The sequence below is a fragment of the Oncorhynchus kisutch genome, linkage group LG14, assembly GCF_002021735.2.
Source record: "Oncorhynchus kisutch isolate 150728-3 linkage group LG14, Okis_V2, whole genome shotgun sequence".
NCBI classification, from domain to species: domain Eukaryota; kingdom Metazoa; phylum Chordata; class Actinopteri; order Salmoniformes; family Salmonidae; genus Oncorhynchus; species Oncorhynchus kisutch.
This window is the reverse complement of record NC_034187.2, coordinates 81273278-81287280: the sequence shown is the minus strand read 5'-3', so window position 1 is coordinate 81287280 and position 14003 is coordinate 81273278. Positions and strand designations below refer to the sequence as shown.

General features: G+C 44.4%; 1 protein-coding gene across 1 annotated transcript in view; it reads right to left on the bottom strand.

Moving 5' to 3' along the window:
* Positions 1-14003, bottom strand: part of LOC109875904 (gamma-aminobutyric acid type B receptor subunit 1-like) — a 328979-nt gene that overhangs the window by 241768 nt on the left and 73208 nt on the right. The window lies entirely within an intron of this gene.

Genomic DNA, 14003 nt, shown 5'->3' with positions numbered 1-14003 from the left:
TCACTTTAGTCAAACGTCTACTGTTTGCTGATGATCTGGTGCTGTTATCCCCAACCAAGGAGGGCCTACAGCAGCACCTAGATATTCTGTCAGACCTGGACCCTGACAGTAAATCTCAGTAAAAAAACAACAATGGTGTTCCAAAAAAGGTCCAGTTGCCATGACCACAAATATTAATTCCATCTAGAACCGTTGCCCTAGAGCACACAAAAAACGATACATACCTCGGCCTAAACATCAGCGCAACAGGTAACTTCCACAAAGCTGTGAACGATCTGAGAGACAAGGCAAGAAGGACATTCCATGCCATCAAAAGGAACGTAAAATTCGACATACCAATTAGGATCTGGCTAAAAATACTTGAATCAGTTACAAAACCCATTGTCCTTTATGGTTGTGAGGTCTGGGGTTCACTCATCAACCAAGAATTCACAAAATGGGATGAACACCAAATTGAGACTCTGCATGCAGAATTCTGCAAAAATATCCTCCATGTACAACGTAGAACACCAAATAATGCAGAGCAGAATTAGGCCGATGCCAGCTAGTTATCAAAATCCAGAAAAGAGCCTTTAAATTCTACAACCAACTAAAAGGAAGCGATTCCCAAACCTTCCATAACAAAGCCATCACCGACAGAGAGATGAACCTGGAGAAGAGTCCCCTAAGCAAGCTGGTCCTAGGGCTCTGTTCACAAACACAAACAGATCCCACAGAGACCCAGGACTGCAACACAATTAGACCCAATCAAATCATGAGAAAACAAAAAGATAATTACTTGACACATTGGAAAGAATTAACAAAAAAACAGAGCAGACTGGAATGCTATTTGTCCCTAAACAGAGAGTACACAGTGGCAGAATACCTGACCACTGTGACTGACTCAAACTTAAGGAAAGCTTTGACTATGTACAGACTCAGTGAGCATAGCCTTGCTATTGAGAAAGGCCACCGTAGCCTGTCTTCTCTTGAGAGTCAGGTCTGCCTATGTTCACACTGCCCACAAAATGAGGTGGAAACTGACCTGCACTTCCTAACCTCCTGCCCAATGTATGACCATATTAGAGACACATATTTCACTCAGATTACACAGATCCACAAAGAATTCGAAAACAAATCCAAAATGTTTATTTATTTTCCCTTGTGTACTTTAACTGTGTGTACATACAGTTTTTTACAATCCCTTTGGCACTAATTACAGAGCCTTGTGGTCATTTTTCAAAACTCTAGACACAAAACTCAAAATGGTCATCACTTGTAACACAGGCTGTCCAATGTTCAAAACATTACACTGTGCATTCATATCTTTAAAGAAACCTTGCAGAATCATTGGTTCAAATAACTCATTTATCATGAAATACCATCGGACCATTCATTTAGATCACCCACACACAAGACACCGACAGTTTCACTGTGTAAGTTGTTCGTTCATTCATTAAATATTGTAGTAAAAAATATGTGATACAGGTTTTATTATGAATACTACAGACACAGTGGAATCATTCTTTGAATCAAAGCAAAAATAATTAGCTACAAAAAAAGAAAAAACTACTGTAAAACATCACTGCAGTGTTCCTCACCTGGCTTACTGTAAAACATCACTGCAGTGTTCCTCACCTGGCTTACTGTAAAACATCACTGCAGTGTTCCTCACCTGGCTTACTGTAAAACATCACTGCAGTGTTCCTCACCTGGCTTACTGTAAAACATCACTGCAGTGTTCCTCACCTGGCTTACTGTAAAACATCACTGCAGTGTTCCTCACCTGGCTTACTGTAAAACATCACTGCAGTGTTCCTCACCTGGCTTACTGTAAAACATCACTGCAGTGTTCCTCACCTGGCTTACTGTAAAACATCACTGCAGTGTCCCTCACCTGGCTTACTGTAAAACATCAACTGCAGTGTCCCTCACCTGGCTTACTGTAAAACATCACTGCAGTGTTCCTCACCTGGCTTACTGTAAAACATCAACTGCAGTGTCCCTCACCTGGCTTACTGTAAAACATCACTGCAGTGTTCCTCAACCTGGCTTACTGTAAAACATCACTGCAGTGTTCCTCACCTGGCTTACTGTAAAACATCACTGCAGTGTTCCTCACCTGGCTTACTGTAAAACATCACTGCAGTGTTCCTCAACCTGGCTTACTGTAAAACATCACTGCAGTGTTCCTCACCTGGCTTACTGTAAAACATCAACTGCAGTGTCCCTCACCTGGCTTACTGTAAAACATCACTGCAGTGTTCCTCACCTGGCTTACTGTAAAAAGCAAAACAAAGGATTGATTACTGTACTTCTATATCTCCATCAACCCTGTCTTGTGGATTTGGCCACAGGTTCTCATCCACATCACAATGGATGTTTTAATGAGCCAAACATCTTGGGAAGAATCTTCGGGCGAATCCAGGCCTGACACTGGTCTGCCGTGATGTCATTGCATGCATCATCCATGGCCTGGAGAAGGACGGCTTGTTCATCAGGGCGCCTATCATATACCAAATCTGACATTACTAGACCATAGAAATGGTGTCTGATAAATAATGTGGATGAAATATTACATCCATAGATAATGTCGTCCAATTGGTTCATGGTCCACGGTAATTGGTGTCAATGGATCTCGTTATCCTGAAACTTTCATGATCTCAACATGGAATATTGTTTGTGAGTTTCCATAAAACTCTGCATTAAGAGTAATGCAACAGTTACTTATCATTTTGAGCAGTTGTATCAGTTGATAGTGAGATCATTGTAATGAAGTGAATAGACAGTCATCTCAGATGTAATGAAATGAATAGACAGTCATCTCAGATGTAATGAAATGAATAGACAGTCATCTCAGATGTAATGAAATGAATAGACAGTCATCTCAGATGTAATGAAATGAGTAGACAGTCATCTCAGATGTAATGAAATGAGTAGACAGTCATCTCAGATGTAATGTGTGAATTGCATTTTGAAATGGTGATACTTTGATGTTAAGTTGTGTCATTTTGAACAGGTGATTTTTGTTCAATGAACAAATTATCTTTTTACTGTTCATTTTTATTTAACTTTTGTTTATTATCTACCTCACTTACCTTGGCAATGTTAAGATATGTTTCCCATGTCAATAAAGCCCCTTGAATTGAATTGAATTGATTCATTGAGATCAGAGAACCCAATAAAATGCCCTTGTCTAGTGAAGGAGATCGTACACAGATGGGGAAGGTAGACAAGCTCTGATGAACACGTCATCAAACAGTCGTGTCACCTGAGGACTGAATACTCCCTGAAACACACACTACACTATCTCACACACACACCTACACTATCTCTCTCACACACACACACTATCTCTCTCACACACACACACCTACACTCTCTCTCTCTCACACACACACACCTACACTATCTCTCTCTCACACACACACCTACACTATCTCTCTCTCACACACTATCTCACACACACAAACACTATCTCACACACACAAACACTATCTCACACACACACACACACAAACACTATCTCCCACACACACACACACAAACACTATCTCCCACACACACACACACACACACACACACACACCTTGCAATACAACACAATTAGGCCATTTACATGAATGCAATAATGCTAGCTGATTAACATTGTAGGCTAGCTTCACACTGTTGCTGTATAGGCCTAGCAGATTTAACAGGATGTGATTGTCATTGGAGTGATGTCACTGCTGCCATCCGCATCATAGCATATTGTTCTCTCATACATCTGAATGTGGGTATTCCATCTGCTGTGGTTATGTTGTCAGTGTAGCTGGAAAACTAGCTATAGGTTTTTGTATACTAGATAACAGCCTGTGTCCTCTCAACAGGCCACATAGCATCATGTTTCTCACATAGAAACTATAATCCAGAATTTAGATTCTGTTTCTATGATTTCGCATACATCTGAGTGTTGTGCTGTGGGTATTCCGACCTGTTCTGCTGTGTTGTGACTACCTCTCTATACCCCATCTCCCTGAGGAAGTGTGTGTGTGTCTGTGTGCATGCCTGTATTTGTTTTCCTACACTATTAGTACCCTAACGTCCTAATAATTCAACTTAATACTGTTAAAAGGAAAACAATAACTTATTTGAAACAGCAGGACTTTTTTTTCAGGTCCGGAATTTGTTCAAATGCTATTTTAAGCTTAAAGGTTCGGTTTAGGGTTTGGGGGTTTAGAGTTAGGGTTAGGGTTTGGGGGTAGGGCTATGTTTAGGGTTAGGGTTTTGGGGTTTAGGGCTATGTTTAGGGTTAGAGTGTTGGGGTTTAGGGCTATGTTTAGGGTTAGAGTGTTGGGGTTTAGGGTTTGGGGGTTTAGGGCTATGTTTAGGGTTAGAGTGTTGGGGTTTAGGGTTTGGGGGTTTAGGGCTATGTTTAGGGTTAGAGTGTTGGGGTTTAGGGTTTGGGGGTTTAGGGCTATGTTTAGGGTTAGAGTGTTGGGGTTTAGGGTTTGGGGGTTTAGGGCTATGTTTAGGGTTAGAGTGTTGGGGTTTAGGGTTTGGGGGTTTAGGGCTATGTTTAGGGTTAGGGAAAATAGGATTTTTATTAGGCAAAAAAAAAAAACACTACAAAAAGTCCAGAAATGTCCCCAAAACACAGCTGTGTGAGCAGTGGTGGAAAAAATACCAAGTTGTAATAGTTGAGTCAAAGTAAATATACCTTAATGTGAGGCTCCCGAGTGGCGCAGCGGTCTGAGGCACTGCATCTCAGTGCATCACTACAGACCCTGGTTCAATTCCAGAATGTATCACAACCTCCCGTGATGGTTGGTCATTGGGCGGCGCACAATTGGTCCAGAGTCGTCCGGGTTAGGGTTTGGCCGGGGTAGGCCGTCATTGTAAATAAGAATGTGTTTTTAACTGACTTGCCTTGTTAAATAAATAAACATTTATTTTTATTTAATCTTTATTTAACTAGGCAAGTCCGTTAAGAACTAATTCTTATTTACAATGACGGCCTTGGAACAGTGTGTTAACTGCCTTGTTCAGGGGCAAGGCAGATTCGATCTAGCAAAAATGACTTTAGTAAAAGTGAAAGTCACCCAGTAAAATACTACTTGAGTAAAAGTCTAAAAGTATTTGGTTTTAAATATACTTAAGTATCAGGAGTAAATGTAATTGCCAATATATACTTAAGTATCAGGAGTAAATGTAATTGCCAATATATCCTTAAGTATCAGGAGTAAATGTAATTGCCAATATATACTTAAGTATCAGGAGTAAATGTAATTGCCAATATATACTTAAGTATCAGGAGTAAATGTAATTGCCAATATATACTTAAGTATCAGGAGTAAATGTAATTGCCAATATATACTTAAGTATCAGGAGTAAATGTAATTGCCAATATATACTTAAGTATAAAAAAAGTTGAAATTTTACATTCTTAATATTAAGCAAACTAGACTGCACAACATTCAGACATCATCTAAAAACAAAGCAGGTGTTTAGTGAGTCCTCCAGATCAGAGGCAGTAGGGATGTTCTCTGTTTAGTGAGTCCTCCAGATCAGAGGAGGTAGGGATGTTCTCTGTTTAGTGAGTCCTCCAGATCAGAGGCAGTAGGGATGTTCTCTGTTTAGTGAGTCCTCCAGATCAGAGGCAGTAGGGATGTTCTCTGTTTAGTGAGTCCTCCAGATCAGAGGCAGTAGGGATGTTCTCTGTTTAGTGAGTCCTCCAGATCAGAGGAGGTAGGGATGTTCTCTGTTTAGTGAGTCCTCCAGATCAGAGGCAGTAGGGATGTTCTCTGTTTAGTGAGTCCTCCAGATCAGAGGCAGTAGGGATGTTCTCTGTTTAGTGAGTCCTCCAGATCAGAGGCAGTAGGGATGTTCTCTGTTTAGTGAGTCCTCCAGATCAGAGGAGGTAGGGATGTTCTCTGTTTAGTGAGTCCTCCAGATCAGAGGCAGTAGGGATGTTCTCTGTTTAGTGAGTCCTCCAGATCAGAGGCAGTAGGGATGACCAGGGATGTTCTCTGTTTAGTGAGTCCTCCAGATCAGAGGCAGTAGGGATGTTCTCTGTTTAGTGAGTCCTCCAGATCAGAGGCAGTAGGGATGACCAGGGATGTTCTCTGTTTAGTGAGTCCTCCAGATCAGAGGCAGTAGGGAGGACCAGGGATGTTCTCTGTTTAGTGAGTCCTCCAGATCAGAGGCAGTAGGGATGTTCTCTGTTTAGTGAGTCAGCCAGATCAGAGGCAGTAGGGATGTTCTCTGTTTAGTGAGTCAGCCAGATCAGAGGCAGTAGGGATGTTCTCTGTTTAGTGAGTCCTCTAGATCAGAGGCAGTAGGGATGACCAGGGATGTGCTCTGTTTAGTGAGTCCTCCAGATCAGAGGCAGTAGGGATGTTCTCTGTTTAGTGAGTCCTCTAGATCAGAGGCAGTAGGGATGTTCTCTGTTTAGTGAGTCCTCCAGATCAGAGGTAGTAGGGATGTTCTCTGTTTAGTGAGTCCTCCAGATCAGAGGCAGTAGGGATGTTCTCTGTTTAGTGAGTCCTCTAGATCAGAGGCAGTAGGGATGTTCTCTGTTTAGTGAGTCCTCCAGATCAGAGGTAGTAGGGATGTTCTCTGTTTAGTGAGTCCTCCAGATCAGAGGCAGTAGGGATGTTCTCTGTTTAGTGAGTCCTCCAGATCAGAGGCAGTAGGGATGACCAGGGATGTTCTCTGTTTAGTGAGTCCTCCAGATCAGAGGCAGTAGGGATGACCAGGGATGTTCTCTGTTTAGTGAGTCCACCAGATCAGAGGCATTAGGGATGACCAGGGATGTTCTCTGTTTAGTGAGTCCTCCAGATCAGAGGCAGTAGGGATGACCAGGGATGTTCTCTGTTTAGTGAGTCCTCCAGATCAGAGGCAGTAGAGATGACCAGGGATGTTCTCTGTTTAGTGAGTCCACCAGATCAGAGGCAGTAGGGATGACCAGGGATGTTCACTGTTTAGTGAGTCCTCCAGATCAGAGGCAGTAGGGATGACCAGAGATGTTCTCTGTTTAGTGAGTCCTCCAGATCAGAGGCAGTAGGGATGACCAGGGATGTTCTCTGTTTAGTGAGTCCTCCAGATCAGAGGCAGTAGGGATGACCAGGGATGTTCACTGTTTAGTGAGTCCTCCAGATCAGAGGCAGTAGGGATGACCAGGGATGTTCTCTGTTTAGTGAGTCCTCCAGATCAGAGGTAGTAGGGAGGACCAGGGATGCTCTCTGTTTAGTGAGTCCTCCAGATCAGAGGCAGTAGGGATGACCAGGGATGTTCTCTGTTTAGTGAGTCCTCCAGATCAGAGGCAGTAGGGATGACCAGGGATGTTCTCTGTTTAGTGAGTCCTCCAGATTAGAGGTAGTAGGGAGGACCAGGGATGCTCTCTGTTTAGTGAGTCCTCCAGATCAGAGGCAGTAGGGATGACCAGGGATATTCTCTGTTTAGTGAGTCCTCCAGATCAGAGGCAGTAGGGATGACCAGGGATGTTCTCTGTTTAGTGAGTCCTCCAGATCAGAGGCAGTAGGGATGACCAGAGATGTTCTCTGTTTAGTGAGTCCTCCAGATCAGAGGCAGTAGGGATGACCAGAGATGTTCTCTGTTTAGTGAGTCCTCTAGATCAGAGGCGGTAGGGATGACCAGGGATATTCTCTGTTTAGTGAGTCCTCCAGATCAGAGGCAGTAGGGATGACCAGAGATGTTCTCTGTTTAGTGAGTCCTCCAGATCAGAGGCAGTAGGGATGACCAGGGATGTTCTCTGTTTAGTGAGTCCTCCAGATCAGAGGCAGTAGGGATGACCAGGGATGTTCTCTGTTTAGTGAGTCCTCCAGATCAGAGGCAGTAGGGATGACCAGGGATGTTCTCTGTTTAGTGAGTCCTCCAGATCAGAGGCAGTAGGGATGACCAGGGATGTTCTCTGTTTAGTGAGTCCTCCAGATCAGAGGCAGTAGGGATGACCAGGGATGTTCTCTGTTTAGTGCGTCCTCCAGATCAGAGGCAGTAGGGATGACTAGGGATGTTCTCTGTTTAGTGAGTCCACCAGATCAGAGGCAGTAGGGATGACCAGGGATGTTCTCTGTTTAGTGAGTCCTCCAGATCAGAGGCAGTAGGGATGACCAGGGATGTTCTCTGTTTAGTGAGTCCTCCAGATCAGAGGCAGTAGGGAGGACCAGGGATGTTCTCTGTTTAGTGAGTCCTCCAGATCAGAGGCAGTAGGGATGTTCTCTGTTTAGTGAGTCAGCCAGATCAGAGGCAGTAGGGATGTTCTCTGTTCAGTGAGTCAGCCAGATCAGAGGCAGTAGGGATGTTCTCTGTTTAGTGAGTCCTCTAGATCAGAGGCAGTAGGGATGACCAGGGATGTGCTCTGTTTAGTGAGTCCTCCAGATCAGAGGCAGTAGGGATGTTCTCTGTTTAGTGAGTCCTCTAGATCAGAGGCAGTAGGGATGTTCTCTGTTTAGTGAGTCCTCCAGATCAGAGGTAGTAGGGATGTTCTCTGTTTAGTGAGTCCTCCAGATCAGGGGCAGTAGGGATGTTCTCTGTTTAGTGAGTCCTCTAGATCAGAGGCAGTAGGGATGTTCTCTGTTTAGTGAGTCCTCCAGATCAGAGGTAGTAGGGATGTTCTCTGTTTAGTGAGTCCTCCAGATCAGAGGCAGTAGGGATGTTCTCTGTTTAGTGAGTCCTCCAGATCAGAGGCAGTAGGGATGACCAGGGATGTTCTCTGTTTAGTGAGTCCTCCAGATCAGAGGCAGTAGGGATGACCAGGGATGTTCTCTGTTTAGTGAGTCCACCAGATCAGAGGCATTAGGGATGACCAGGGATGTTCTCTGTTTAGTGAGTCCTCCAGATCAGAGGCAGTAGGGATGACCAGGGATGTTCTCTGTTTAGTGAGTCCTCCAGATCAGAGGCAGTAGAGATGACCAGGGATGTTCTCTGTTTAGTGAGTCCACCAGATCAGAGGCAGTAGGGATGACCAGGGATGTTCACTGTTTAGTGAGTCCTCCAGATCAGAGGCAGTAGGGATGACCAGAGATGTTCTCTGTTTAGTGAGTCCTCCAGATCAGAGGCAGTAGGGATGACCAGGGATGTTCTCTGTTTAGTGAGTCCTCCAGATCAGAGGCAGTAGGGATGACCAGGGATGTTCACTGTTTAGTGAGTCCTCCAGATCAGAGGCAGTAGGGATGACCAGGGATGTTCTCTGTTTAGTGAGTCCTCCAGATCAGAGGCAGTAGGGATGTTCTCTGTTTAGTGAGTCCTCCAGATCAGAGGCAGTAGGGATGACCGGGGATGTTCTCTGTTTAGTGAGTCCTCCAGATCAGAGGCAGTAGGGATGACCAGGGATGTTCACTGTTTAGTGAGTCCTCCAGATCAGAGGCAGTAGGGATGACCAGGGATGTTCTCTGTTTAGTGAGTCCTCCAGATCAGAGGCAGTAGGGATGACCAGAGATGTTCTCTGTTTAGTGAGTCCTCCAGATCAGAGGCAGTAGGGATGACCAGAGATGTTCTCTGTTTAGTGAGTCCTCCAGATCAGAGGCAGTAGGGATGACCAGGGATGTTCTCTGTTTAGTGAGTCCACCAGATCAGAGGCAGTAGGGATGACCAGAGATGTTCTCTGTTTAGTGAGTCCTCCAGATCAGAGGCAGTAGGGATGACCAGGGATGTTCTCTGTTTAGTGAGTCCTCCAGATCAGAGGCAGTAGGGATGACCAGGGATATTCTCTGTTTAGTGAGTCCTCCAGATCAGAGGCAGTAGGGATGACCAGGGATGTTCTCTGTTTAGTGAGTCCTCCAGATCAGAGGCAGTAGGGATGACCAGGGATGTTCTCTGTTTAGTGAGTCCTCCAGATCAGAGGCAGTAGGGATGACCAGGGATGTTCTCTGTTTAGTGAGTCCTCCAGATCAGAGGTAGTAGGGAGGACCAGGGATGCTCTCTGTTTAGTGAGTCCTCCAGATCAGAGGCAGTAGGGATGACCAGGGATGTTCTCTGTTTAGTGAGTCCTCCAGATCAGAGGCAGTAGGGATGACCAGGGATATTCTCTGTTTAGTGAGTCCTCCAGATCAGAGGCAGTAGGGATGACCAGGGATGTTCTCTGTTTAGTGAGTCCTCCAGATCAGAGGCAGTAGGGATGACCAGGGATGTTCTCTGTTTAGTGAGTCCTCCAGATCAGAGGCAGTAGGGATGACCAGGGATGTTCTCTGTTTAGTGCGTCCTCCAGATCAGAGGCAGTAGGGATGACCAGGGATGTTCTCTGTTTAGTGAGTCCACCAGATCAGAGGCAGTAGGGATGACCAGGGATGTTCTCTGTTTAGTGAGTCCTCCAGATCAGAGGCAGTAGGGATGACCAGGGATGTTCTCTGTTTAGTGAGTCCACCAGATCAGAGGCAGTAGGGATGACCAGGGATGTTCTCTGTTTAGTGAGTCCACCAGATCAGAGGCAGTAGGGATGACCAGGGATGTTCTCTGTTTAGTGAGTCCACCAGATCAGAGGCAGTAGGGATGACCAGGGATGTTCTCTGTTTAGTGAGTCCTCCAGATCAGAGGCAGTAGGAATGTTCTCTTAATAAGTGAATAAGACAATTTTTCTGTCCTGTTAAACACTCAACATGTAGTACTTTTGGGTGTCAGGGAAAATGTATGGAGTAAAAAGTACATTATTTTATTTAGGAATGTAGTGAAAGAATAGAAATAGTAAAGTAAAGCACTTTTACTTCACTACATTCCTAAATAAAATAATGTACTTTTTACTCCATACATTTTCCCTGACACCCAAAAGTACTCATTACATGCTGTGTGCGTGTGTCTGTGTCTGTGTGTGCGTGCGTGCGCGCGATTGTGTGTGTGTCTGTGCGTGTGTATGTCTGTCTCTGCGCGTGTCTGTGTGTGTGTGTCTGTGCATGTGTATGTGTGTCTGTGCATGTGTATGTGTGTCTGTGCGCGTGTCTGTGTGTCTGTGTGTGTGTACGCGTTTGTATGTGTGTCTGTGCATGTGTATGTGTGTCTGTGCGCCTGTCTGTGTGTCTGTGTGTGTGTACGCGTTTGTATGTGTGTCTGTGTGCGCGCGTGTGTGTGTGTGCATGTGTATGTGTGTCTGTGCATGTGTATGTGTGTCTGTGCGCGTGTCTGTGTGTGTCTGTGTCTGTGTGTGCGTGCGAGTGTGTGTGTGTCTGTGCGTGTGTATGTCTGTCTGTGCGCGTGTCTGTGTGTGTGTCTGTGCATGTGTATGTGTGTCTGTGCGCGTGTCTGTGTGCGTGTGTCTGTGTCTGTGTGTGCGTGCGCGCGAGTGTGTGTGTGTGTGTCTGTGCGTGTGTATGTCTGTCTGTGCGCGTGTCTGTGTGTGTGTCTGTGCATGTGTATGTGTGTCTGTGCATGTGTATGTGTGTCTGTGCGCGTGTCTGTGTGTGTGTGTACGCGTTTGTATGTGTGTCTGTGTGCGCGCGCGTGTGTGTGTGTGTCTGTGCGTGTGTGCAGCTCCCTTAAGGACGGTTGCATCTGGAACCTGTGATTACGGCCCGGGTTCACCCACAGTATCACCTGCTAATTACACCATCCCAACACCCTCTCAGTCAGAGCACACACACACCCGTCCCATCCTTTGGAACCATAGGGCAGGTAAGATCACTGGACGTGACTCCAATCACAAACACTGGGGGTTTATGTGTTATATAATATGTACTAGGTTGGAATATTTTCCCAGTATTTTACAACATGTTCTATCCTGAGAATAAATGCCTTTTCTCCCAGGGAACCCTGATATTTCCCGCGAAAACTGGAAGCGTCATTAAAAATCATTATAAAGAATTTAAATATGTCTGGATTTGATTAGAGCTTTGATCTAAAATTCAAGCCTGATGCTACCTGAGCCTGATGCTACCTGAGCCCGATGCTACCTGAGCCTGATGCTACCTGATTTACCATCGTTATGTTTGGAGGAAAAAGGGGGATGCTTGCAAGCCAAAGAATACCATCCCAACCGTGAAGCACGGGGGTGGCAGCATCCTGTTTTGGGGGTGCTTTGCAAATTTGCAAATAAATTCATAAAAAATCCTTTCCCTGAGGAATTGACTGATGTATTTTGTGGATTTGGCGCATTACATGTTAAAAACCTCTTAAGGATCCAACCCTATTTTTTTTTTCAAATGTTCACCTAAAATTACATACCCAAATCTGTAGCTCAGGACCTGAAGCAAGGATATGCATATTATTGGTACCATTTCAAAGGAAACACTTTGAAGTTTGTGGAAATGTGAAATTAATGTAGGAGAATGGGGGGAGGGGGGAGGGGGGGGCATTGACACTGATCCTGTAGAGGTTAATCGTGTAATAATGTGTATATAATATAATAATAGAGTTTAAAGTATTAGTGCAGTAGTAGGGTAAAGTAGTAGAGTAGTAGTGTAAAGTAGTAGTGTAACGTATTAGTGTAAAGTAGTAGTCTAAAGTAGTAGAGTAGTAGTGTAAAGTAGTAGAGTAGTAGTGTAGTAGTGTAAAGTAGTAGTGTAAAGTAGTAGAGTAGTAGTGTAAAGTAGTAGTGTAAAGTAGTAGTGTAAAGTAGTAGTGTAAAGTAGTAGAGTAGTAGTGTAAAGTAGTAGAGTAGTAGAGTAAAGTAGTAGTAGCATGACAATGCCACCAGCCATACTGCTCGTACTGTGCGTGATTTCCTGCAAGACCAGCAAAGTGCCCGGATCTCAATCCCATTGAGCACGTCTGGGACCTGATGGATTGGAGGGTGAGGGCTAGGGCCATTCCCCCCAGAAATGTCAGGGAAATTGCAGGTGCCTTGGTGGAAGACTGGGGTAACATCTCACAGCAAGAACTGGCAAATCTGGTGTAGTCCATGAGGGGGAGATGCACTGCAGTACCTAATGCAGCTGGTGGCCACAACAGATACTGACTGTTACTTTTGATTTTGACCCCCCCCCCCTTTGTTCAGGGACACATTGTTCCATTTTCTGTTAGTCACATGTCTGTGGAACTTGTTCAGTTTACGTCTCAGTTATTGAATATTGTTATGTTCATACAAATATTTACACGTTAATTTTGCTGAAAATAAACGCAGTTGACAGTGAGAGGACATTTCTTCTTTTTTGTTGCAAAGTTTATGCTAATGAGTAAAATTTTTAGCACTCTAATGATGCGATACTTTAGTAATACAAGGTTAGATAATGACTAGAGTGGTAATGGAGACTACCACGCCCGCTGCATTTGGGGAGGGGGGGGATGCTGCGATTCAAGCCTTGGCATCTTTTTCAAAAGAGCAGTAACAAATCCTCTTGAAAGCAGCAGGAGAGGAAAATGGTACATAGCGGTGTATGGCCTAGATCAATAGTGGTTCATAGAGATTACGGTTTTTATGTTCAGCGAGACCAAACAATAATGGTTCATAGAGATTACAGTTTTTATGTTAAGCGAGACGTAGGGACAAACAACTTTTTAATAGATGCCAGGGATAAAACATCACTGATCCCTTATGTTAAAGAAATGTTTTGTTTCCAATACAGGAGAATGGGGGGGTAGTAATAATTTTTTCTCTCTCTCTTTGAAATGTTTCCCGAGGCTACAGTTTTTAGGAGAGAGCAGTGAGTGAAATTCTGCAGTGTAGTTAGTGTAAAGGTATCCGGATTAGGCAGTAAACTACCAAATGAAATAAGTGTCACGACTTCCACCGAAGTCGGTCCCTCTCGTTGTTCGGGCGGTCGATGTCACCGACCTTCTAGCCATCGCTGATCCATTTTTCACTTTCCATTGGTTTTGTCTTGTCTTCCTTCACACCTGGTTCCAATCCCATCAATTAATTACATGTTGTGTATTTAACTCTCTGTTTCCCCTCATGTCCTTGTCGGTGATTGTTTGTTGTATGTGTTGGTTGGTTATGTTCTGGTGACGGGTTTTGCACCCTCTTATTTGTATATTTTGGTTTTCTGAGTTTTTGGAATATTTATTAAACTGCTCGGTTTATACCAAGTTCACTCTCCTGCGCCTGACTTCCCTGCCACCAACACGCACCCATTACAATAAGGCCTGGCCATTTCTGT